Source organism: Sus scrofa, chromosome 3, assembly GCF_054392235.1.
Source record: "Sus scrofa isolate SSC_HxYL_T2T_F1_AM1 chromosome 3, Sscrofa_HxYL_maternal_Yorkshire_Landrace_v2.0, whole genome shotgun sequence".
Lineage (NCBI taxonomy): Eukaryota > Metazoa > Chordata > Mammalia > Artiodactyla > Suidae > Sus > Sus scrofa.
Window position 1 is genome coordinate 13,717,334 of NC_139385.1, and position 23,537 is coordinate 13,740,870.

A 23,537-nucleotide genomic window follows, 5' to 3' on the forward strand; every position below is an offset into this window, starting at 1 on the left:
CTGGTTCATATTCCTTTCTTAACGGGGGGAAGATTTTCCTCCAAAGCCTGTGCAAAGACTTGCCTTTACATCTCATTGACCAGACTGGGTCACATTATCAACCTCCCACTCTCATCCCCAAATAGTTGCAAGGAGAATATCAAGATAGCCGTGACTGGCTTAGAGTACTCATGCTTGATTCCCTGAGGCTGAGCACATTGCCTCCCTTGTAAACTTAAGGCTCTGTTATCAGCAAAGAAGAAAGGGGCATGGGTGTTGTCTGCCACCCTGATACTCTTATGTGAGCTTCTAAGTGTGAAGTGCTGGTGCACACCAGCCTGTTTTCTCTAAATGTTCAGTGCGTCCTTGGTTTGTAAATAGCCACAGTGCCATGGACCATAAACAGTCTGGAAAAGGAAAGTTAATAATTTTTGAGAAATCACAACAGGGAGGAGTGTTTGCAAATGAAGAGGAGTGTCCAGTTCTGTAGCTGTGTTGGTGAACCAGCACCACATAGGATGGGCCAAGGCTGAGCCTGGACAGTGAGTCACGTTCATCCAGAGCTCCACCTTCATTCTTCTGTGTGTCACCACCTTTTCCATTTTCTGCCAAGACACATGAAGACAGCTGCTGATGTAGATGACACAACTGCTAGGATTCAGGAGGCTGGGTAGTGGTTCTAGTTCGACCCTTTACTATGGACAGTTTGGTTCTGGGTGGGCACTTGAGATCAAAATAAATTCCTGTTTTTAAGAGGCTCACAGTGAGAAGCTTCACTCTTCTGGTTCTCTGATGTCTCATGACAACAGAGTAAGGGCTTAGACCCAATGACCACTTTCCTCTCTTCTCACGGCTAAGTTTTATGATTTTTTTTTTTCAAGTTTGTTTGGGGTTAATTTTTTTTTTTTTGTCATTTACTTTTGTTAATATGTATCTGCATATGTTTTGCTTCCAGGCATTCTGTCACAGATCTGGCCACTGTCAGTTGTGGTCTGAGAGTGCAGACGAAAAACATAGCTGACCTCTCCATGATTATTCTGGATCCTGCAACTCTCTTAATGGAAGCCAAGATCACATTAGCCTTTTTGGCAGTCTCATTACTCTGTGGCTTTTATTGGGTCTGCAGTCAGCTGCAGTTTCTAAGAACAGAATTTGGAAGGGGACTTTGCAGAGACTCAGGGCACTGTATTTTTCTTGTCTTCTTCCTTTTGTCAGTTCCTTTTCCCTTAATTGTGTACCTGGCAGTGGGCCCAGAATCTGTGACATTGATAATACATATTAACAAGTTTTGAGTTCTCACTATGTGCCAGGTACTGTACTAAATGCTTTACAGGTATTATTTCATTTAACCTCCATAGCAACTTTCTGAGGTAGACTTTATTAATTCCCATTTTACAGATGAGGGAACAGTATGGAGTGAAGCTGTGAGTAATTTGAACAACATCATATAGTTCGCCAGTAGTCAAGACAGGAGTAGAATCCAGGCAATTGGGTGGCGAGCTCAGGTTCTTAACATTACACTGAAAGTTAGGGTGTTTTTGTTTTTTGCTTATCCTCCTCATTTTCCCTGCCCCCCTTCCATCTTGTATGGTCACTTTATTACCTTTCTTTATTAGTAGTAAATAATAAGAAATCCTATTACTTTTCTTGTCATTCACATTGGCTTATTAGAAGGTCCTGTGTAGAGGTGAAAAAGTTGTAATGTCCTAGACCCATAGATCAAGGGTTTATTTGTTCATTCGTTTGTGTGTTCATTCATTGATCCCTTAATTCATGATTGACTGAGTCCCTGAGGTATCAGACCGTGTTGGGGGGTCTGGAAAGGGTCTAGCCTCCTTGCTGTCTCTGAGGAGTTTACAAACCCATATGGTAAAGCTGGGCTCCCACAGGTTCCGTCATTACTTGTAGGTCATGGTGAAGACTATTTTATTGTAAATGTGATGAATTAGAGAGTAGCATGTACTGTACAGGGCTTATCTTTGGGCCTCAGCACCAGTACCTCTTGGGGAGGGGGTCCACTTGGCCTTCCTTATTCTGCTAAACTTCAGTGCCCCGCTTTTTCCCCTCCGTCGGATTGGTTTGTTGTTCAAGAGGTTGGTGCCCCTGGGAATGGGGACCTGTGAACTTACATTGATCCAAGAGAGTCAAAGACTAGAATCAAGCCCTCACTCAGATCCAGCTTTGCCCGTAGGGGCAAGCGTAGAAAGCTGAGCGAAAGACATTTGGGTATAAGAGAAAGGAGTGAGCCCCAGGCGAAGGATGAGGACAGAGAAAGGGGGGCTGGAGGGCTCTGAACTTGCAAAGGCCTGACCCAGGATTTCATCTCTAGGATCTGAAAATAGCTCTGTTCCTTCTTTCTTCCCACTCAGTACTATGTGATTCTCTACCCAGTATTTTCTCTCAGTTTTTCTTCAAGAACTTGCCTCCTCCTCCCAGATTTATTTTTGGAGAATTGAAGTGGGGAGGGAGTTTGGGGGAAGTTTCCGATACTACAGAGAGAGAAACTGAGGCCCTGGATAGAGAGAGCAGCCGTCTGTACCTTGTCCTGTTATAGGCCTTTAGGGACTGTCAGCCTTGTCAGAGTTTTCCTGGTTTGCTCTAAGCCATTGCCTCCCTCTCAGGCGAGGGCTCCTGCCATCTCTTACCATACCTGCTTGGATCTTTTTACCTGAGTATGGCAGCTCCCATCTGAGGTAAGCTGTTCTTTCTAACAGAAGGGAAACCGGCTGCAGTCTGTACTGCATTGCCCCTACCCATAACCCCATTAAGGGGTTGTAAATAGTACTATAATGATGTCTCAGTCATTTGTTTTGATGTATCCGAGCTTTTAATAAATCAGCCACAGCTTGCTTAATAGGAATATGAGAGCAGAGCGTGTTGCTGCCAGCAGCTGCTAGTAAATTATAAAGCATTCATCTGTTTTACAAGGGAATTAAATGTTTGTTCTCTTTTAAGGGCTTGTAACTAAACAAGGAGGGGGGACGGGGAATGCTACGGCCTGCCTGATGCCCACGCCCTCCCAAGTGCAGTAGCAGCCCCAGGTACCTGGGGAAAACACCTGTAACCAGAGCCGTATGAATTAGAGTGCCCCCACTTAAACCCTGTCATTATCGGTTGCTACTCCATGTGTATCTCCAAAGCAATATTTATTGGATTACATTTTTCTTCCACTTCAAAGGATTCTGTGAAATACAAGTCCCATTCCCTCCTCCCTTCTTTTTTTCTTAAGACTCTCTAGGGAAGGCGCATTAGACAAACCATATATTCTGTGTGACTGACGTTAAATTGTCTGCAAAATTGAGTTAGCCTATTTTATTTGACTTTTATGTTTACGTTTAAAGTGGATCTCCCCCCCCCCCCCGCCCTTGTTGTCAACAGCATTGGCTTTATTTAGTAAGAAATTTTGAGAGGGGAGGCATCAGAGTCAGTGTTTTTGGTAGAGATAAAAATATGGAAGCCAGGTAACCAGGCTTCAGGAGCTGTTGGCTACATATTTTGTGACCTTTGAGAAGTTGTGTAGGCTGTTTGAATCTGTTTCCTTACTTTTGGTTATTTTTAATTTTATAATAATTATTGATCCACAGGAAGTTACAGAGATAGCATCGAGAGATCCAGGGTCACCTTTGCTTGGTGCAATGTGTGTGTTTAGTTCTATGTCCTTTTATGCCTGTGTAGATCCGTGTAACCACTACTGCAGTCAAGGCGGATACAGAACTGTGAACTGTCCATCATCTCCCTAGTGGAACCTCTTCATGGTAGAACCCCCCCCCCCCAATCCCCTGGCAACTATAAATCTGTTTTCCATCTCCATACTTTTGTTATTTCAAAAATGTTATCTGAAGGAACTCATATTGTGTATGACCTTTTGAGTTGGTTCTTTTCATTCACCGTAATGCCCTTGAGATTCATCCCCAGTAGCTCACTCCTTTTTGTTGCAAAGTAGTATTTCATGGCAGGGATGTACCACAGTTTGTTTAATCATTCACTTACGAGCGGGACATTGTAGATTTTCATTTTCATCGCAGGCTATTACAAATATAATACTGCTATAGTTATTTACAGACTTCCATATGGACATAGGTCTTTGTTTCTCTGTGATAAATGCCCAGAATTTCAGTGACTGGGTCATATGGTAAATATATGTTCTGTTTTTAAGAAGTGCTCAACTTTTCCAGAGTGATTGTATCATCTTACCTTCCCACCAGCAGTGTACTATCATCCTCTTCAAAATTTGATGTTTCCGTTATTTTTTATTTAGTACTTCTTATAGGTGTGTAATGATATTTCATCATGATTAATCTGTATTTCCCTAATGCCTAGTGATCTTGAACACCTTTTTTATGTGCTTATTTGACATTTATATATCCTCTTTGGTGAAATGTCTGTTCATGTCTTTTGCCTTTGTCGTATGTTTTTTTTATTTTTAAGGTTTTGAGTGCCTTTTGTATTTTCTAGATATGAGTATTTTGTCAGATTTATAGTTCAGAAATATTTTCTCCTAGACTGGCACTTGTGTTTTCATTCTCTTAACAGGATCCTTTGCAGACCAAAGACTTTTTTTTTTTTTTTTGTCCTTTTGTCCTTTTAGGGCAGCACCTGTGGCATGTGGAGGTTCCCAGGCTAGGGGTCTAATTGGAGCTGTAGCCGTTGGCATGTATCACAGCCACAGCAGCACCAGATCCAAGCCATGTCTGCAACCTATACCACAGCTCATGGCAGCGCCAGATCCTTAACCCACTGCACAAGGCCAGGGATCGAACCCACAACCTCATGGTTCCTAGTTGGATTTGTTTCCACTGCGCCAAAATGGGAACTCCTAGAGGTTTTTTAATTTTTTTGACATCAAATTTATCAAGCGTTTTCTTTTATGAATTTTGCTTTTGCTGTCATGTCTAAGAACCTTCCCCCAAATCCCAAGACCTGAAGATTTTCTTCTGTGTTCTTCTTGAATTTTTATAGTTTTACATTTTCTGTTTAAATCTAGAATTCATTTGAGGTTTTTTTTTTTTTTTTTTTTTTTTTTTGTCTTTTTGCTATTTCTTTGGGCCACTCTTGCGGCATATGGAGATTCCCAGGCTAGGGGTTGAAGCGGAGTTGTAGCCACTGGCCTACGCCAGAGCCACAGCAACGCAGGATCCGAGCCGCGTCTGCAACCTACACCACAGCTCACGGCAATGCCGGATCATCAACCCACTGAGCAAGGCCAGGGACCGAACCCGCAACCTCATGGTTCCTAGTCGGATTCGTCAACCACTGTGCCATGACGGGAACTCTTGAGTTTATTTTTATATAAGGTATGAAATATAAGTCAAGGTTTGTTTGTTTCTGCCTTTGAGTATTCAGTGGGAGTTTCTGTTGTAACTCAGCGGTAATGTATCCATGAGGATGCAGGTTCAATTCCTGGTCTCGCTCAGTGGGTTAAGGATCCAGCATTGCTATGAGCTCTGGTGTAGGTCGCACGCAGATGTGGCTCGGATCCCATGTTGGTGTAGGCTGTCAGCTACAGCTCTGATTTGACCCCTAGCCTGGGAACTTCCATATGGCATGGGTGTGGCCCTAAAAAAAAAGGACAAAAAAAAAATTAGTATCCATGAGTATTTAGTTACCCCAGTGTTATTTTTTAAAAATACATTTCCTTTCTTCATTGAATTACTTTTGCAACTTTGTCAAAAATTAGTTGGCCTCTCTTGTGTTGGGTAATTTCCTGGTTCTTTATTTTGTTCCATTAATATGTGTGTCTAACCCCTTGCCAAAAACCTCACAGTATTGACTACTATAGCTTATGTAATAAGAGCGATTCCTCCCACATTATCCTTTTTAAAAATAGTTTTAGCTATTCTAGTTCCTTTCTTTCTGTATAAATTTTAGAATAATTCTGTCGTTAGCTACAAAAATCTTGCTAGGATTTTGATAGGAAATATCTTAAACCTGTTTACAAATTTTGGGAGAATTGGCGTCTTTGCTATATTGAGCCTCCTACTCCATGAACACCATGTGCCTCTCCATTTATTTAGATCATCTTGGTATCTTTCAGCATGTTTTAGTTTTCAGCATATACGTTCTAATGTGTTTGTACATTTACAACTAAACTAAATATTTCATTTTTTCTGAGAGATTATAAATGATATTGTGATTTCAATTTTGGTCTTCATGTTTTTGTTGTTGGTATATAGAAATACAGTTTCTGTGGAAAAGTTCCTTTGTGCTGTATATTAGATTCCAGATATAAGTGATATCATATGGTATTTGTATTTCTCTCTCTGACTTACTTCACTCAGGGTGAGAGTCTCTGGTTCCATCCAAATTGCTGCAAATGGCATTATTTTATCCTTTTTTATGGCCGAGTAGTATTCCATTGTCTATATATTCCACATCTTCCTAATCTAATCATCTAACAGTGGACATTTGGGTTGATTCCATGTCTTGGCTATTGTGAATAGTGCTTCCGTGAACATGTGGGTGCATGTGTCTTTTTAGTTGTTTTGTCCGGATATATGCCCAAGAGTGGGATTGCTGGTTCATGTGGTAGTTCTATGTATAGTTTTCTAAGATACCTCCATACTGTTGTCCGTAGTGGTTGTATCAGCTTACATTCCCACCAGCAGTGCAGGAAAGTTCCCTTTTCTCCACACCTCCGTCAGCATTTATTTGTGGACTTAATAATGATGGCCATTCTGACTGGTGTGAGGTGGTATCTCACGGTAGTTTTGATTTGCATTTCTCTGATAATCACTGATGTTGACCATTGTTTACATGTAGGTATAACTTGGTCACCATGCTGTGCAGTAGAAAAAAATATATAAATAAATGATAAAAAGAAAAAAAAAAATAAAATGCTCATATCAGAAAAAAAATACAATTTATTTTTGTCTTCCTGAGCTCACTTCTTAGATCTAGAAATTTTTTTTGGTAGATTGCTTTGGATTTCGTATGAAAATGATCATATTACCTACAAATAGGTTTTTTTTTTAAATTCCTTTCTGATCTAGATGCCATTAATTTATTCGTACTTAATTGCACTGGCTAAAATGTCTAGTATTGTGTTGAAAAGCAATAGTGGGAATAGACAACCTTGCTTGCTCCCAATTTAGTGGTGTAAATCATTCAGTCCTTCCCCACTAAGTATGATGGTAGCTGTTGTTTTTCATAGATTTCTCTGTCAAGTTGAGGAAATTTTGTTCCATTCTTCATTTTTGTAAATGTGAACTGAATTTTGTCAGATTATTTTTGTATCAGTTGATATGATAATTTGATTCTTTTCCTTTATTATTATTATTATTTTTGTCTTTTTATGGCTGTTCCTGCGGCATATGGCAGTTCTTAGGCTAGGGGTCAAACTGGAGCTGTAGCCACTGGCTCACACCACAGCTCACAGCAGCACCGGGTCCTTAACCCATTGAGCAAGGCCAGGGATCAAATCTGTGTCCTCATGGATGCTAGTCAGATTCATTTCCGCTGAGTCAACAGGAACTCTGATTCTTTTTCTTTATCCATTTCAGTAGGATGGTTTACATTGATTGATTTTCTGATATTGGACCAGCCTTACAAATAAACTCTGCATGCTCATGATGTTTAATTCTTTTTACATATTGGTAAATTTTATTTGCTAATATTTTGGGCTTTTGTGTCTATATTTATGAATGGTATGGTCAGTGAATTTCCTTTTTTGTACTGTCTTTGTGTGGACTTGGTGTCAGGGTGACACTTGCTTCATAAAATAAAATGGAAAGAATTCACTTTCTGTCTTTTCTAATGTAAGCATTTAGTATTATAAATTTTCCCTTAGCACTGCTTTAGCTCCCACAGGCTTGATATGTTGTAATTTCATTTTCATTCAGTTCAGGTCATTTGAAAATTTCTTTTGAGGGTTCCTCTTTAACCTGTGGATTATTTACAGATATGTTTTTTAGCTTCCAAGTTATTTAGGATTTTTCCTATCTTTGTGTTATTTATTTATACTTTGCTTCCATTGTGGTCAGAGAATACATGCTGTACAATTTCAGTTCTTTTAAACTTAACTTTTGCATTATGGCCCAGGATATGGTCTGTCTTGATATTTTTTATGTGGTCACTTGGAAAACAAAAAAAACAATTATTCTTCCTTGTTAAGTGAGGTGTTCTATCCATGCCAGTGAGATCCTTATGATTGGTAGTAGCATTAAATTCTTTTACTTCCCCGTGGATTTTCTGTCTAGTTGATTTATTAATTCTTGAGAAAGAATTGTTTTAGTCTCCAATTATACTTGTGTATTTGTCTGTTTCTCTTTTCATTTCTATCATTTTTGCTTCACATTTTGCAACTCTGTTATTTGGCACATACATGTTTAATATTGTTATATTTTCTTGGATTGAATTGTATGTCATGTAATGTCCCTCTCTGTTCCTTTTAATTTCTCTGTTCTGATTTTACTTTATCAGATTTTAATGTAGACCCTCTTGCTTTCTTCTTTATTTTTTATTATTTTTTTGTCTTTTGCCAGTACTTGGGCCACTCCCGCGGAACGTGGAGGTTCCCAGGCTAGGGATTGAATTGGAGCTGTAGCTGCCAGCCTACGCCAGAGCCACAGCAACGTGGGATCCTAGCCACGTCTGCAACCTACACCACAGCTCACGGCAACGCCAGATGCTTATCCCACTGAGCAAGGCCAGGGATTGAACCTGAAACCTCATGGTTCCTAGTAGGATTCATTAACCACTGAGCCATGATGGGAACTCCCCCCTCTTGCTTTCTTTTGATTACTGTTTTTCATGGTATATCTTTTTTCATGTTTTCATATCTGTATCATTCCATTTGAACCGAGTTTTTTGGGATAGCACGTAATTGGATTATGTTTTTTTATCCAACCTATCTTTTTTTGCTTTTTGTTTTTTTGGTCATGGTTCCTGGACAAGAGATTAAACCTGTACCACAGGAGTGACCTGAGCCACAGCAGTGACAATGCTAGATCCTTAGTCTGCTGCACTACAAGGGAACTCTTGCCAATCTGTCTTTTAATTGATGTACTTAGACAGTTTGCTCTGTGTGTGTGTGTGTGTGTGTGTGTGTGTGTGTGTGTGTGTGTGTGTGTGTGTCTTTTTAGGGCCGCACCCATGGCTAGGGGTTGAATCAGAGCTGTATCTGTTGGCCTGCACCACAGCCACAGCAACATCAGACCTGAGACACATCTGCGACCTGCAACACAGCTCATGGCAACACAGGATCCTTAACCCACTGAGTGAGGCCACGGATTGAATGAGCATTCTCATAAATACTATTTGGGGTTCATTACTGCTGAGCCATGACAGGAACTCCCACAGACAATTTGCTTGTGATGTAATTGTTGATAGGTGAAGGCTTAAGTCTGCCTGTGTGGGTTTTTTGTTTTTGTTTTTGTTTTTAATATTCTGTTTTGTTGCTTCTTTTTTTTGTTCTTGTTTCTTTCACCCTCAACATCCTGAAGACTACTTGAACATTTTTGTAGGGTTCTAGGTTGTCTTTTATTTGTTTGTTTTCAGTTTTCTGTTTGTTTGTTTTTGTTTTTTGTAGTTGCACTGGGTATAATATTACACACATATATCTTACCACAATTTATTAGCATTTACACTTTACTATCATGCAACTGTGTAAAGCTTTCTGTTCTGTTGATGAAGGCCTAGTCAGAATTCTTAAACATCTTATTATTTTTGTTAGTTTCAGTAAATGGTAAAAGGTATTACCTAGATTTTATACAGTGTTACTTTCTCATAATGCCATTGTAGTTCTGTCTGCAAGTGTGTTCATGTGTTTCTTAATGTTTCTGGAAAAATTTAAGATGTAATAAAGCATATTCTCCCAATTGATTCATCTTTAGTGTCACTTTAATTTTATTTCTGAAAGATTAAGTAGTTATTTTTCTTACTCCTCTGTTGGAAAGTGATTGAGTGATTCACTCAGCAATTATTTATTGAGTGACTACTGTGTGATAATCACTGTGCTAGGTGCTAAGGGTATTCAATAATGATGTGTTTCTTTGTTCTTGAGATTTCTTGTGAATTTAATTATATAGTTCCTAGGAATCTTTCAATTCACGAGCCATCAGTTATCATTTTTTTAATTTTTAGAAGATAGTCCTATAGAAAGCATATGTCTTGAGAGAAAGAGTTTGGCGTAATTTTTAGGAAGATAATGATTCTCCTAAAATTAGGTATTCCAATGTCTACAGCTTATTTTTCAATGCAATAGAAGACTTTATAGAGGAATGCTTCGCTGGTCAAGTCCATCATTATTTTGAGAATGTAAAAGGTCTGTAGAAACAAATCACTTTATCTGTCTATCGTCTGTCTGCCTGTCCGTCTATCTATCTATCTATCTATCTATCTATCTATCTATCTATCTATCTATTTTTGTCTCTTTAGGGCCATACCCATGGCACATGAAAGTTCACAGGCTAGGAGTCAAATTGGAGCTGTAGACCACAGCCAAGGCAAAGTGGGGTCCAACCATGTCTTTGACCTACATACACCACAGCTCACAGCAACGCCAAATCTTTAACCCACTGAGCAAGGCCAGGGATCAAACTTGTGTCCTCATGGATTCTAGTCAGATTTGTTACCGCTGAGCCACAATAGGCACTCCCAAATCACTTTGTCCCTAAAATCAAATGCTGAGAAAAGGAAAGTTTTGTCAGGAACATTACCTGTAGTCCTTGAGACTGATATACCTCATCTATATAAAAGAAAGATTTTAAAGAATAGAAGAAAATGGCTTCCAACACACATCAACGCTGCTTAAAGTACAAATACTAAACTCACCTTGCTGCTTTGAAAGTAACATTTTGTATTTCATTGCAATGGAATTGTGTAATTCTATTATAGGATAGGCCCTCATGCGTTTGCCTAGCCCACTCACTTTAGACATGAAAGTAGAAACTGTCGTGACGTAACTCCTACTGCTTTTTTTTGTGGAGGAGGCAGGACTAGAATCCAACCTTCTTACTTGAAGTTCTAAGCCTTTCAAAAAAAAAAAAAAAAAAAAAAAAAAGGAGTTCCCATCGTAGCCTAGTGGTTAACAAATCGACTAGGAACAATGAGGTTGCGGGTTTGATCCCTGGCCTCCCTCAGTGGGTTTAGGATCTGGCATTGCCGTGAGCTGTGGTGTAGGTCGCAGACGCGGCTCGGATCCCGTGTTGCTGTGGCTGTGGTGGAGGCCAGCAGCTGTAGCTCCGATTAGACCCCTAGCCTAGGAACCACCATATGCCACGGGAGTGGCCCTAGAAAAGGCAAAAAGACAAAAAAAAAAAAAAAAAGGAGTTCTAAGCCTTCTTTATTGCCTCACCTGGAAAACATATTTTATGTTTTGTATTTTATGTTGAGGTCTGAATGGTGGTATGAATAATATCAATATTTACCAAATTTTGTCATTTCATTTGCATCCCTCATATACCCACTGTTCTTCCTGTGCAGAATTTCAGTTTTCTCAACTCGAGAACATAGGCAAGGCATTCGCCATGGTCCAACCTTTGGTGAACTCTGTAAAGGTGGACAAATTGCTTCATGAATCTGCATTGCCTTGTTTCTTAGCTTTCTAGATGTCACGTGGTGGTCATCGTCTCTCTGACTGTCGTACTTAAAATAAATGCCTTCAAGGAGGTAGGTAATTTTTGGGTTTGTTTTTCATTAAAAGGAAACTGAAGGGCTGGGGACTACAGACTCTTGGCCGTAAGGGCCCTCCTCCAGGCATTCACCTGCTGCTTCCCTCTCAGGAAATTTGTTACCCAGCTTCTGCTTCAGGTCTTCTGGGATACTGAGTCCTGGAGCCTCTCCTTTGGCTCATTTCATTGTGGATGGCTTTCATTTAGAAAAGAAAATCATTTCCTTGGATTGAGACACAGTTAGCTTGCATGTAGCTTTCCCACAGTGATTCTTCCGGCTAGATGGAATAAATCAGATTTCTCTGTTTCCTGCCTAAATGTTCCCAGTTTTTTTGAGCCATTCTTTGCTTTGTGGATTTCAGATCTTTCACAGTCTTCTAGGTTTCATTTTCTGGGTGTCCCCCCTAAAGTGAGCCTCAGCTTAAATGGATGCTTCAGAAGTAGCCACATCCCAAGGGGGCAAGCTGGACTCTTGTCCAGGGCTAACTCCAGGGACTTATTCCCTCAGCCTGGACCCCACCGGTGGGACAGTCATCTCTGAAGCCTGGGGGACAGAAGCTAGGCTTTTAGAAGCAGGCTTTAATGGTACATTGCCTGTGTCCGCTCCTCAGTCTTCAGCTGATCTCTTGAATTTCTCTCTCGTTTTTCTTTTTCTTTTTATAGCCACATTCGTGGCATATGTAAGTTCCCAGGCCAGGGGTCGAATTGGAGCTGCTGCAGCAATGCCAGTTCCTTAACCTGCTCGTGAGATCAGAGATTGAACTGGCATCCTTTCACAAGCCATGTTGGGTCCTTAACCCACTGAGCCATAAAGGGAACTCCCTTTTATCTTTATTAGTAATTATTAATGCCTCAGTGGGGCATCTTTACTTCTGCAGTCCTCCTTCCTGTATTTCACCTCTGCATTTGGTCCCTCCTTCTTTCTGCTATGTAGGAGATCCTCCAGTTCCATTGGGCTTCATCGTTAGCTCCCTCATCTCATTAGACTTGAGCTGGATGCACTAACTAGTTGCATGGCCTTGCACAAGTCATTTAAGAGCTGTCAACCTCAGTTTCCTCCATTGAATAGAGTCATACCACAGCTCCTCATGTAAGAAATCAGTGAAATAATGTGTGTGAAAATGCTTTGTGAACAGTGAAGTGACCTCTAAATATCATCTCTTGTTGTTGTAGTAATGCTTGTTTCCACAGAACATACAACTGGATCACCTGCCTAAGTGCTAGCCCCGGAATCTTCCTCAGGTTCCCTTGGCAGTGGTTGCTTTTGCTCGGTGGTATATTGAGGCATTTGTAACAGTGGACATGGGCTAACAAGCATTTGCATACTCATATTTCTTGTTCTTCAGGGAACTACTCTTTTTGCCCTTAAAAAGCTGGGACTTCGACAGCTTTGGAGGACAGGATGCATGAGCAATTTTTTTCCTGTTGAATCAGTTCACTGCGACCCAATGTGCCTTGTATTCCTACGTTCTTTGCCTAGATCCTTTGGCCCTAGGCACTTGGAGCAATGGATTTATCCAGAGTCAGACATGTGCAGTCTATTCAGACATAAGCTGACAAGGCTTCTCTCCTCTCCCAAGCTGAGCAGCCCCCTTGGAATGTCTAATGAAATCCATGCTCTTGCATGTTGCATTAAAACAAAGCAGGCAGCCCTGGAATGAGCCCTAAGAGGTACTGTTACTATATGTTTGGTTTTATTTGCCTGTTTTGACAATGCTGTGCAAATGAGGGCTCTGCTGAGGCAGCCAGCTCCCAGTGAGCTGCCTTTACCGTCTAACTTCTTTCTCATGGGTCTGGCCCTAGACCTGCCTGCCAAACTGTCTTTGAGACAGCAGAATGATAGAGCATTGTCTTCTTGCTGATAATAGGGCAGGTTGTAATTGGTTTATTTAGTACTTTGAAGGATGGAAAGTAGGGTCTTAAGGAGTGCTTGAAATTTTGTTTATGTACTGTCCTGGAGATACAGATCATTAGTTTATTAAACGAAAGTTCACCTCGCAGACTCTGAGATGAAAGATGTAGTCGTTGAAGTTGATCTGATTTTTAAGGTAGCCATAGAAGTGGTCTCTATAGTACACTAATAATATAAGTGGATGTTTCTCAATAGCTGGAATGATACTTGTAGTTTTGGATTACCGTTTGATAAGATGTTTCTCCCGGATCATGAGTAGCATCAGTGTGCTGAGGGGTTTTTCTCTTTGTCTCTGATTAAGAGGAGATCAATCTGCCAACTGCAGCAAGCTCAGGAGTGAATTCTTGGCCAGACCCAGGCCTTCATATTACCTATGCACAGTCTGATGGCACCTTGGACATTTTCTTGGTGCTCTTTTTAGCACAGGGCTTAGAGATGTCAGGTCTACTCAGCCATGCCCGGTGCTCCATCCCCAGTGTCCTCCCCAGATCCCTGGCCAACCTTCTCGCAGAGGAGACCAAAACAGCGATGTCGTGGGTGGCTAGAACAGTGAAAATGTATTACCGTTTCTGGGGGAAAAAGCACGGAATGCATGTTTTGCATGTGGTTGGTCATAAATATCATCTCCGTCCATCAAGGTAGCAGAATCTTTGGTTGTTGCCACTGCTGTCAGGACAGTCACCTCGATAACAATTTGTTAGGGGTATAGATATCAGTAATGGTAAAAGAAACAAATGAGGTTTGAGTTTGAAAGTTCTCAGACTTGGTTGCTCATGCACTGCTTTTCAAGTTAAGTCAGAGCTGAAACTCCCTTATCACGGCTACTGAGATGGTCACTTCCTCTGGGTTTTCCTTGACGGTCAAAAGAGGTTGACTGGGTGACCTTTCAGGTCTTTTCTCTCTGACTTTCTCTTTCACTCCAAGGCAAGTCCTAACTCTTGTTTTAGTCATTAGTTTCAAATACCTCCTCTACTGAGCTTCTTTATGCCTGCCGAGAATAGAATGGATGTAGTTGTACTTTCTCTCCCCTCCCTTCCCTTGTGGTGCTCTGATTACGTGCCAACAGAAGGATGGTGGCCAGAAGGCCATGCAGCTGGGAAGGATGAGAAGTGAAGGTGCTAAATTAAAGCGTATGAACACCAGGCGTAGGGCCCTCGAATGAAAAAGACGTCATGAAGTAGTTACTAGGCCTGCCTTATTACTCTTTCAGATCAAGAGAGATTGGTCTTCATACCTATTATAAACCCTGTTTGGCTAGAGACAGATTCTTAGATCAATTGTGTTTGCCCTGACAGAGCCGTATATAGAAGTGGACATCAAGTAGGTACTAATTATTTCTGCTTTGCTTAATTTCTGGAAATCATTGCAATTGTCAAGTGAACAGGACTATTAAATATTATGAAGGAAGGGTCCATGCTTATAGCATCTTCATCATTCCAAATATTATGTTCATTGAAGCAGAGAACCTTGTCAAGACAGCCATTACCAACATGTACAAAATGAAAGCAAGCGCTATTAACTCCTGGGTAAGAATTGAGGATATTGTGCTTTCAAAAGAAACAAAGGACGTTTTACAATATTTTAGTGGGAAATCTCTTTAGACGTACTTAAATATTTTAAAAATAGAAGTAGAAATAAAGTAGTTAGTAGAGCTGAAAAGACAGTGATCTAAGAGCTTTATGTTGTGGTCACATTAAGGTTCATTGTTACGTTAAAACAAAAAGTCGTTAGCGGCTGCGTATCTTGTTGTGCAGGATAATTTTCTTTGAAAAGCATCCCGAAAACTGGCCTGAGAATTTGTTGAAATGTCAGACAAGCGCTCTGAATACCTGGTCCTTGTCCTTAGCTCCACAGTCCTCAGTGTGTGACTGTTGGTTCTCGTCGCCTCCATCCTCATCTTCATCCACACGGAGGCACTAAAACTTCAATCTCGTGTGGATGCCTGCCTTGTAGACTTAGGGGAACAAGAACGTGTAAACATGCCCGGTTAACCAGCTAAAGAATTTGTCACCAGCTAGTTGCGTTCAAAAGCCAGCCAGCTCTTGCAGGATACTTACTTGTTCCTGGATAATTCCACATCAAGTACATGTTCTCATGTTACTCTGTTACATTCCTCTATTCATTTAAGCTCTGTCAGGGCCAGAGTGAGAAAAAAAATCCTCCTGGAGTCTCTAAACTTGAAATCATAGAGTTTTAGGGCTGGAAATGACTGGGGGTCTAAGATAAGGGTTCTCAAACTCACATGTTTCCTGAGGTTAGACAGGTAGCATAAGCAACTGAATTGGGCAGGTAGGAGCAGCAGGGAACAGTGGGACTCTGAGAAGCCACAGAGGTGTTCAAATTCAGCAATTTTGTAGGATGTTTTTCCTGCCTAACCAGTTCTAAGGGCTGATTCTGCTTCCATCTGGGGGACCCTGGAACCTACATTTTAGGTTACCTTCTTTTTCAGTGCAATGATTTCAGTATAGATAAGAAAGGGAGCTTACCCAAGGGCAGCTGGCTAGTGAGGGCCAGAGCCTGACCCTCTGAGTCTCAATCTGTTGGTCTTTCCACTGCAACATAGTGATATCTCAGTGGTAAGGTGGGAGCACCCTGATTTAAATTCAGATTTAAGTTTTTGGGAGTTCCCTTTGTGGCTCATTGGTTAACGATCTCAACTAGGATCCATGAGAATGCAGGGTTTGATCCCTGGCTTCGCTCAGTGGGTTAAGGGATCTGGCGTTACCCTGAGCTGTGGTGTAGGTCATGGACGCAGCTCTGATCCCGAGGCTGCTGTGGCTGTGGTGCTGGCAGCTATAGTTCCTATTCGACCTCTGGCCTGGAAACTCCTTAAAAAAAAAGGTTTTAAGTTTTTTTCTAAATCATTAATTATTTTAGAGAGGTGTAAGTATCATATAATAAAATGCATTGATCTTAAAGCATAGCTTGATAGATTTTTATGTATGGATACCTTCATGTCATTCACCCCCCCCCATCACCCCAGGAGTTCCTCATGGCCTTTTCTACTCCTTACCCCACCCCCACCCCTGCTCCATGCATCACAATCAGATTTACTTTGGAACCGAGGCACTTGTCCTTGCAGAGCTGTCACTGTGTCACTGGCTCTGTTTCTCCCCACTACTCCCTCCTCTCTAGTTCCTGCTGTAGAGTCAGTTGTAAAGAGCTATAGCAAATACAAGGGTGTCTGCTGCTTACATTTCCCCCCACCCCCTAAACCCAGCAGGATGTCTCCCTTTAGAGGATTCTGGGGGTGCTGCTTCTTGCAATCCCAGCTGCTTTATATACCAGCATATTTAGGTCCTAAGATGTTTGCCATGATATTAATTATTTGGAGGGCACTTTTTCTCTGAAGAAACTTTAGAAGTTTTTTATTTCATGATTTTGCTAAACCAGAGACCCATATTTCATTGCAAAGGGCCTAGAACTCAAAACCCTGGTAATTAAGTGACTGAAAGTGTAGCTAAAGCAACACCCAAAACAAAACCCACCTCACAGGCAATGCAGCTTCATTGAAAAAGAAAAAAAAGCAAAGCTGGTTCCCAGGCTGAAGCTGCTAAGCAGATTTTTATGCAGGGCTTCAAGTTACTAAAAAAGCAGGGTTCAGTATGTCCTTCCTTTGATTTGTAGGAGAGGGTGAGAAGTAATGCTGCTGCCTTCCCCCCCCCCCACCCCCGCCCCTTCAGGGTTTTACCATATTCTGAAAGCAGTGCTTGAAGGACCTATAAATGGATTTTGACTGTCTCCTAGTGCAGGGATTAACATAGAATTATAGGAATGCTCTGCTTGGTGGTTGGGAAAATAGGGACGATGTTGTTCTCTGCTTTGGACGGACATGGCGCTCCTTTCTCTTGTCTGCTGATGTTCCCCATAAAGCAGCCTGTCACTTTGAAAAATGCACACACTGTACCGTCTTGCAGTTATAAAGGTTAAGTAAGCATCTTGAGCAGTGCCCCACTGCTTTTGTACTTTCCTTAATGTCAGCCGATAAAGGATTATTGAAAAAAGCTTGCAAGGAGATAAAAGGCTTGCAGGTTGAGGTTGAACAATTGAAATTTTCTGTTCCCAGTGTAGTAAATTACCAATGGCAGATTTAACGTTTGTTAATTATCAGAGCAAAGTACTAAGGATTGTTTTCTTTTGCCTAATTAATTACCTCATCTGGAGTGGAATGTTAATTCAGATAAATGATTATTTCTTAATACCGCTGAAGCTTTCCTTGGAGTCTCTGAGAATTGCCAGTCCTGAAGTATGGCTTCTTCACTTGATGAGGAAAAGATGTGGGATAAGCAACCAGTATGGCTGCTCTTCTGGTTTTTTCCCATCTCTGAAGATGACTGGTTAACGTGTTTACTTACTTTACCTCTGGGGACAGAGCTGTGTGCTGTTTTAGTGGAACACGACTTTGCTTCCTTGAATCATGTGCCTTACAACCAAGTTTCTTAATTGGTTTTTCCATGTAGTTATGAACGTAACACCAGACCTCTTAAAAAAAGAAAAGAAAATTCTTTGGGAAAACTTATTTGTGTCTCTTCTGTGAACATTAAAGATGATGTCCTTTGGAAAGGACACTCCAGTTTTCTTCAGTTTCATCTTCCAGTCATGTTACTTCCTTATGTTTATTGTTGGAGGAAAAACAAAAACAAAACAAAACAAGAAATGGTCCTTTACAATTCAGAATCTTAGAAGAATTCCTGTTGTGGCTCAGTGGTAGTGAACCCACCTGGTATCCATGAGGATGTGGGTTTGATCCCTGGCCTTGCTCAGTGGGTTAAGGATCTGGGGTTGCCATGAGCTGCCAGTGTAGGTTGCAGACACAGCTCGGATCTGGTGTGGCTGTGGCTGTGGTGTAGGATTACCGTCTTTTTCAGTACAATGATTTCAGTATAGATAAGAAAGGAGCTTACCCAAGGGCAGCTAGCTAGCTGGCTCTAGTTCCCATTAGCCCCCTAGCCTGGGATCTTCCATATGCCACGAATGCGGCCCTAAAAAGGAAAAAAGAAAGAAAGAAGAAATCAAAGAAGCACAAATTTACGTGGCCTAAAGGAATGTTGCAAAGAATGTCAAATGAACACAAAACTGACTTTTTCAGGGGGAGGGGAAGGCTTTCTAGAGGATAGATGTTATTTGCATCCCTTTCAACAGTTTATGGAGTTATAAAATAAACTAGTCGAGGACAGAGGTAGTTTCTCTATAGACTGAGACTTCCCCATGGCTCCAGCTTTCCCTCAGAGTAGGTCTGGTGATCTCTTTAGTCTATTTCAGGGCCAGACATTTCCCTTGACACAGTTTTGCATGAGATTTTGGTCCACTTCTGTAGAATGATATAGTCTCTTCAAAGTAGATTAAGATAAAAATACGTGATTTATTTTTCTTTCTAGATGAGAGCTTAAATCACTAGGGAGAAGGATTGGCTGCCCTGGTGAGCCCCAGCCGCATGGGAGTCGTCACCCTGTACCATCTCCCCCTGATAGATATTCATGAGCACACTTTTCATACAGATGTGCAAAAGCAGCAGGATTCTGCCTCGAATTATCTGGATGGCAAAATCTGGGGTCTGGTATTAAATGGAGAGCCCTACTTTCTTCTGGTGTTGTGAAGCTGAGCTGTTTAAAAGGATGCTTAGAAAAATGCCTCTTGAGCCAGAAAAGTGTCTGACTAGTGAAGGGACTTCTGAGACACTCTGCTCAGATGCTGCTTGGTTCTAGCAGACTATAATCACCCAACTCTTCCAAGAATATTAGAGCTCTGGAGGCACAGTGCTGGAGGCATCTGCAGATATGTGTGTATGAATGTATGCATGCATGTATATAAGCATACACACACACATGGTATTCATACAACTATATAAACCAGAGGTTGGCTTTAGGGGCTCTGCAAAGTTCAGTAACTATGCTTTTTCCTAAGGCTCTGTTGTGCCTTTCAGATTCTCATATTCTCAAAGAATTTTATGATTCCCCAAAAGTTGTTTTTTTTTTTTTTCCTTTTTTCTTTTTCTTTTTTTTTGCCACCCTGCAGCATATGGAGTTTCTAGGCCGGGGACAGCCTCAGATGTGACCTACACTGTAGCTGTGGCAACACTAGATTGTTAACCTACTGTGCTGGGTTGGGGATCAAATCTGTGTCCCGGTGCTGCAGAGTCGACACCCATCCCATTGTACCATAGTGGAAACCTCTCATTCCCCAAAAGTTTTAAGAGCTGCTGACAGAACCTGTGTACTCTGAATCTATATGCATGACTTCAAAAAGAAGAAGTCTAGATTAAGATTCTTTCTAATAACAGATACTATTGCAGTAACCACAGCTGGATTGAGTGGTGTGGCAGCCTTGCCCCAGAACTGGGAGGCTGCATGCATGCCCCTTCACACCACGAAGCCTGAGGTATGGAGAGTGCCCCTAAGAGGAAACCAGAGACATGAGAAGCACACTCCACCAACACCGTAATACCATTCAGTCCAGCAGCCTCTTGGGGAGAGGCTGACTGAACAGCCTTCTGGCCTCTTCATTGTGTTTGATGCTCTGAGGATCCCAGGCATGCAATCTGCTGCCTCGTATCTCTGACTGACCATGGCCTTGGACTGTGCTTATGATACCAGGAAGTAATGTGGGGGTAGAAGTCTTAGTCTCCAGCAAAATAAATTACTGCCCTCACTGGACATGACAGTTTTTAAGCCCAACTACATCTTACTGCCTTCAAAACCAGGATTTAGAGCATGTCACGTGGGTGCCACGTCTCCAGGAACCCTGTACTTTGTTCCAACATTGGGTAGATGACCATGAGATTTTAAATTCAAATTCTCCCACATTCACTTTGTTTAGACAATAACTGTAATAAAGGAAATTGTTTCCTCTTCTTTATTTTTCCTCTTCCACAGTGCAGCCAAGTGAGAGCAAATCAATTCACAATCAGATTTTTTTGTTGCTGTTTTCCTCCCTGCTGGAGAAGGGCTGCTGCTGCACTCCCTTGTTCAGCCCTGTGCTGGGGTGTGGCTCCCTCTCCTTAATTCGTCATCTGAAAGCAATTTTGTTCAATTAAAGATCAGAATTAAATTTCAGTTGTAGGGCTTCTGTGCAGAGGAAATGATGCATTAATGAACACACAGATGTCATCTTGCAGCCATGCTGTTTGCAGAAGAGTTTCTTCAGGATTCAAATAATACAAGGGGCCACAGCAGCAGGAGCATTGTTTATTCGTTGGCATACTAAGCGGAGACTCTCACACTTATTTGCAAACCATTTATCATTCTGTATACTGAGAGGGAAAACATACTTTATCTAAAATATTTGAAATAATGACTCCTAAAATCAGATAACAGGAGCCTTAGTGCCAGGTGCCATGCAGGAAATTGCATAATGCTGTTGGTTTGGCACTGAAGCCATGATTTGTGATGATGCTAATGATCCACCCAAATTGATGGGAGTTGAGTATAAAAAGAGTATATTCCTAGACAGAGACAAGGCAACTAGTGAATTAAAAGGATAGTGGGAGAAGGAAAAATGTGTAAGATCGCATTTCATTTATTGGAAGACCCATCTGCTCTTCTGTACACACATTATGTAAGTTTCACTCTCTGTATTACAAATATCCTGCAGGGTGGATGGGAAGTTCATATATCTGCCTTCAACGATTTTTTTTCACTCACAGACATGAATGAACAGAAAGATTTATGTCTCATGTGTGGAATACTACAGGATGATAGGCTTCTTTTATAAAAGGGAACTGTAGGAGTTCCCACTGTGGCACAACGGGATTGGCAGCATCTTGGGGACCCTGGGACATGTGTTCAATTCCTGGCCCAGCACAGTGGGTTAAGTAAGGATCAGGCATTGCTGCAGTTGTGGCTTAGGTTGCGACTGCAACTCAGATCTGATCCCTGGTCCGGGAACTCCACATGCCTCGGGGCAGCCAAAAATGGGAAGGAACAACAATAAGAAAAGGATGTATATTTAAGGGAATTGACTATTGTGATACTCTCTGCACAGCTTTGTTTGAAGCCTATGACTTCTAGGGAGGAGAAGGCAGCAAGTGGAGAGTGAGGGTTTGGGGAGGCGGAGAGGGTTCTGTGCGGCAGCATTGGTGTGTATGGAATAGAGGCCTGGGCCAGCTGTGCTCTTTGGCACTCACGGTTACCATGCGTATTTCTGGATGGTGCCCAGACCTGTCCACTGTGTCCTGAGTCACTGTTAGGCTTGTGATGTAATCTCTGTGCTGCCAGAATTTCTTAAATTTCTTCATTTCTTTCTTTACGTGCACAGGGCTGTCCGTATCAGGTGGCATCCACCCATGTCATTGATGTCAACGTGAATGAAATCTCATCTGCGTGTTTCTGATCTCCTAGTTCAAGGACCTTTCTCATTTCTCTTCTCCTGTTACAAAAAGTCTCTGTAATGTTTGACAGGGGTTAATGGTTCTTTCTTTGAAGTGTTTTCTTTTCTGTGCCTTCTATGACATCACGTTTTTCTTTATCTATGTCTCGTGCCAAAGCCATTTCTCTTAGGGACTCATTTCCTTTTCTAAACCCCTAACTGTGCACGCGGCCCTGAGTTCTATTTTGCTGACTCGTCTCATTTGCAGATCCCATCAGTGCATGTCGTCCAGTATAAAAGTGCCATTAATGTCCCAATTTTTATTTCCAGTCAGAGTTTTCCTTCCCAACTCCTTATCCTTATGTCTCTATCTGGAAATTTCATTGGAACCTCAGACTGTCTCTGATAAAATGCACACTTTCTCTCTTCAGCTCTTTTTTATCCTTACGTTTCCATAATGCCCTGTACATTTTCTGTGTCTTTCTGGCTAAAATTTTATTAGTACTTGTGTAGTTTTCTCCCTTTCTCTGCCTCTCTTGAGTACTTCGTGTTCCTTGTCATTTCTACGTCCTTTTTGCTTTTCACTTTTTTTGCTACCTGCTTTGTTGAGGCCCTCCTTAGACATCTGCACAGTTTCAGCAGCTTCTGAATTGGTCTTTTTTTTTTTTTTTTTTTTCTTTTTTTTGTCTTTTTGCCATTTCTTGGGCCGCTCCCTCAGCATATGGAGGTTCCCAGGCTAGGGGTCGAATCGGAGCTGCAGCCACCGGCCTATGCCAGAGCCACAGCAACGCAGGATCCGAGCTGCATCTGCAGCCTACACCACAGCTCGCGGCAACGCCGGATCCTTAACCCATTAAGCAAGGCCAGGGATCGAACCTGCAACCTCATGGTTCCTAGTCGGATTCATTAACCACTGCGCCATGACGGGAACTCCTGAATTGGTCTTCAGGTTGGGATATCTCTTTCTCCCAAACCTTCCTGTAGTTCTCTGTTCATCTCCTTATTTCATCATACTGTTCACAAGCTTTCCATGGCTTCCTGTCACTTGAGAGATGAAGTCCACATTTCCTAGGCCTGGCGATGAAGCAGCCCTTTCCCTCCCTTAAGAACCCTGACTTTTTTTTTTTTTTTTTTAAACTAACATTCCCTCACAGGTGTTCATTTTGTTCTCCTTATTCTCCCATATCTGCCTTTCAAAATCCTGCCCTTGCTAAAACCCCGCTCAGATGCCTCTTCCAGGAAACCCTCCAGGATTACCCATTGGAATGTACTCTCCTGTACCAGGAACCGATGGACATGACAGTTCTTTTAGGCCACCTCCCACATGTTGCAAGTATTTAGTTAAAGGATCTTATCACCCTATTGGATTATAATGGCTACGATAGCAGGGATCTTCTTATTCCTTTTGTGTTTTCAATAGAACTTGGTCTCTTAACTTTGAATTCAGTACATTGTGAAAGACTTGTCAGAAAACTAATGCGTAGAACAAGCCCTTTCACATCACAAGTGCTAGAGCATCTTTAGTTTGAGACACCTTGGTGAGATGAGGTTATAATATATATCTTGAAGGCCTTTTTCAGTCCTCCTGTCATAATATGTCATACACTTACGGTAAGACAAGGCTGGTTTGAAAGGTTAAAAGCATAGATAGGATCTGGCCTCAACTGTGACTGAGAACTGAGACAGGAAGATTTGTCTCCATCCTCCCAGCAGTTTCCTAATGTAGCCTGGGA

General features: G+C 41.6%; 1 protein-coding gene and 1 long non-coding RNA gene across 9 annotated transcripts in view; both read left to right on the top strand.

The window, feature by feature from the left end:
- The window catches only part of AUTS2 (activator of transcription and developmental regulator AUTS2), a 1,184,853-nt gene that overhangs the window by 238,928 nt on the left and 922,388 nt on the right, over positions 1 to 23,537 (top strand).
- LOC146404404 (uncharacterized) lies at positions 858 to 6,833 on the top strand. 2 transcript variants are annotated; one of them, XR_014840367.1, is made up of 2 exons: positions 858 to 4,577; positions 5,504 to 6,833. It is a non-coding gene; the product is annotated as an uncharacterized LOC146404404 (long non-coding RNA). The 2 variants fall into 2 exon arrangements; XR_014840368.1 differs by having other exon boundaries at positions 1,666 to 4,584.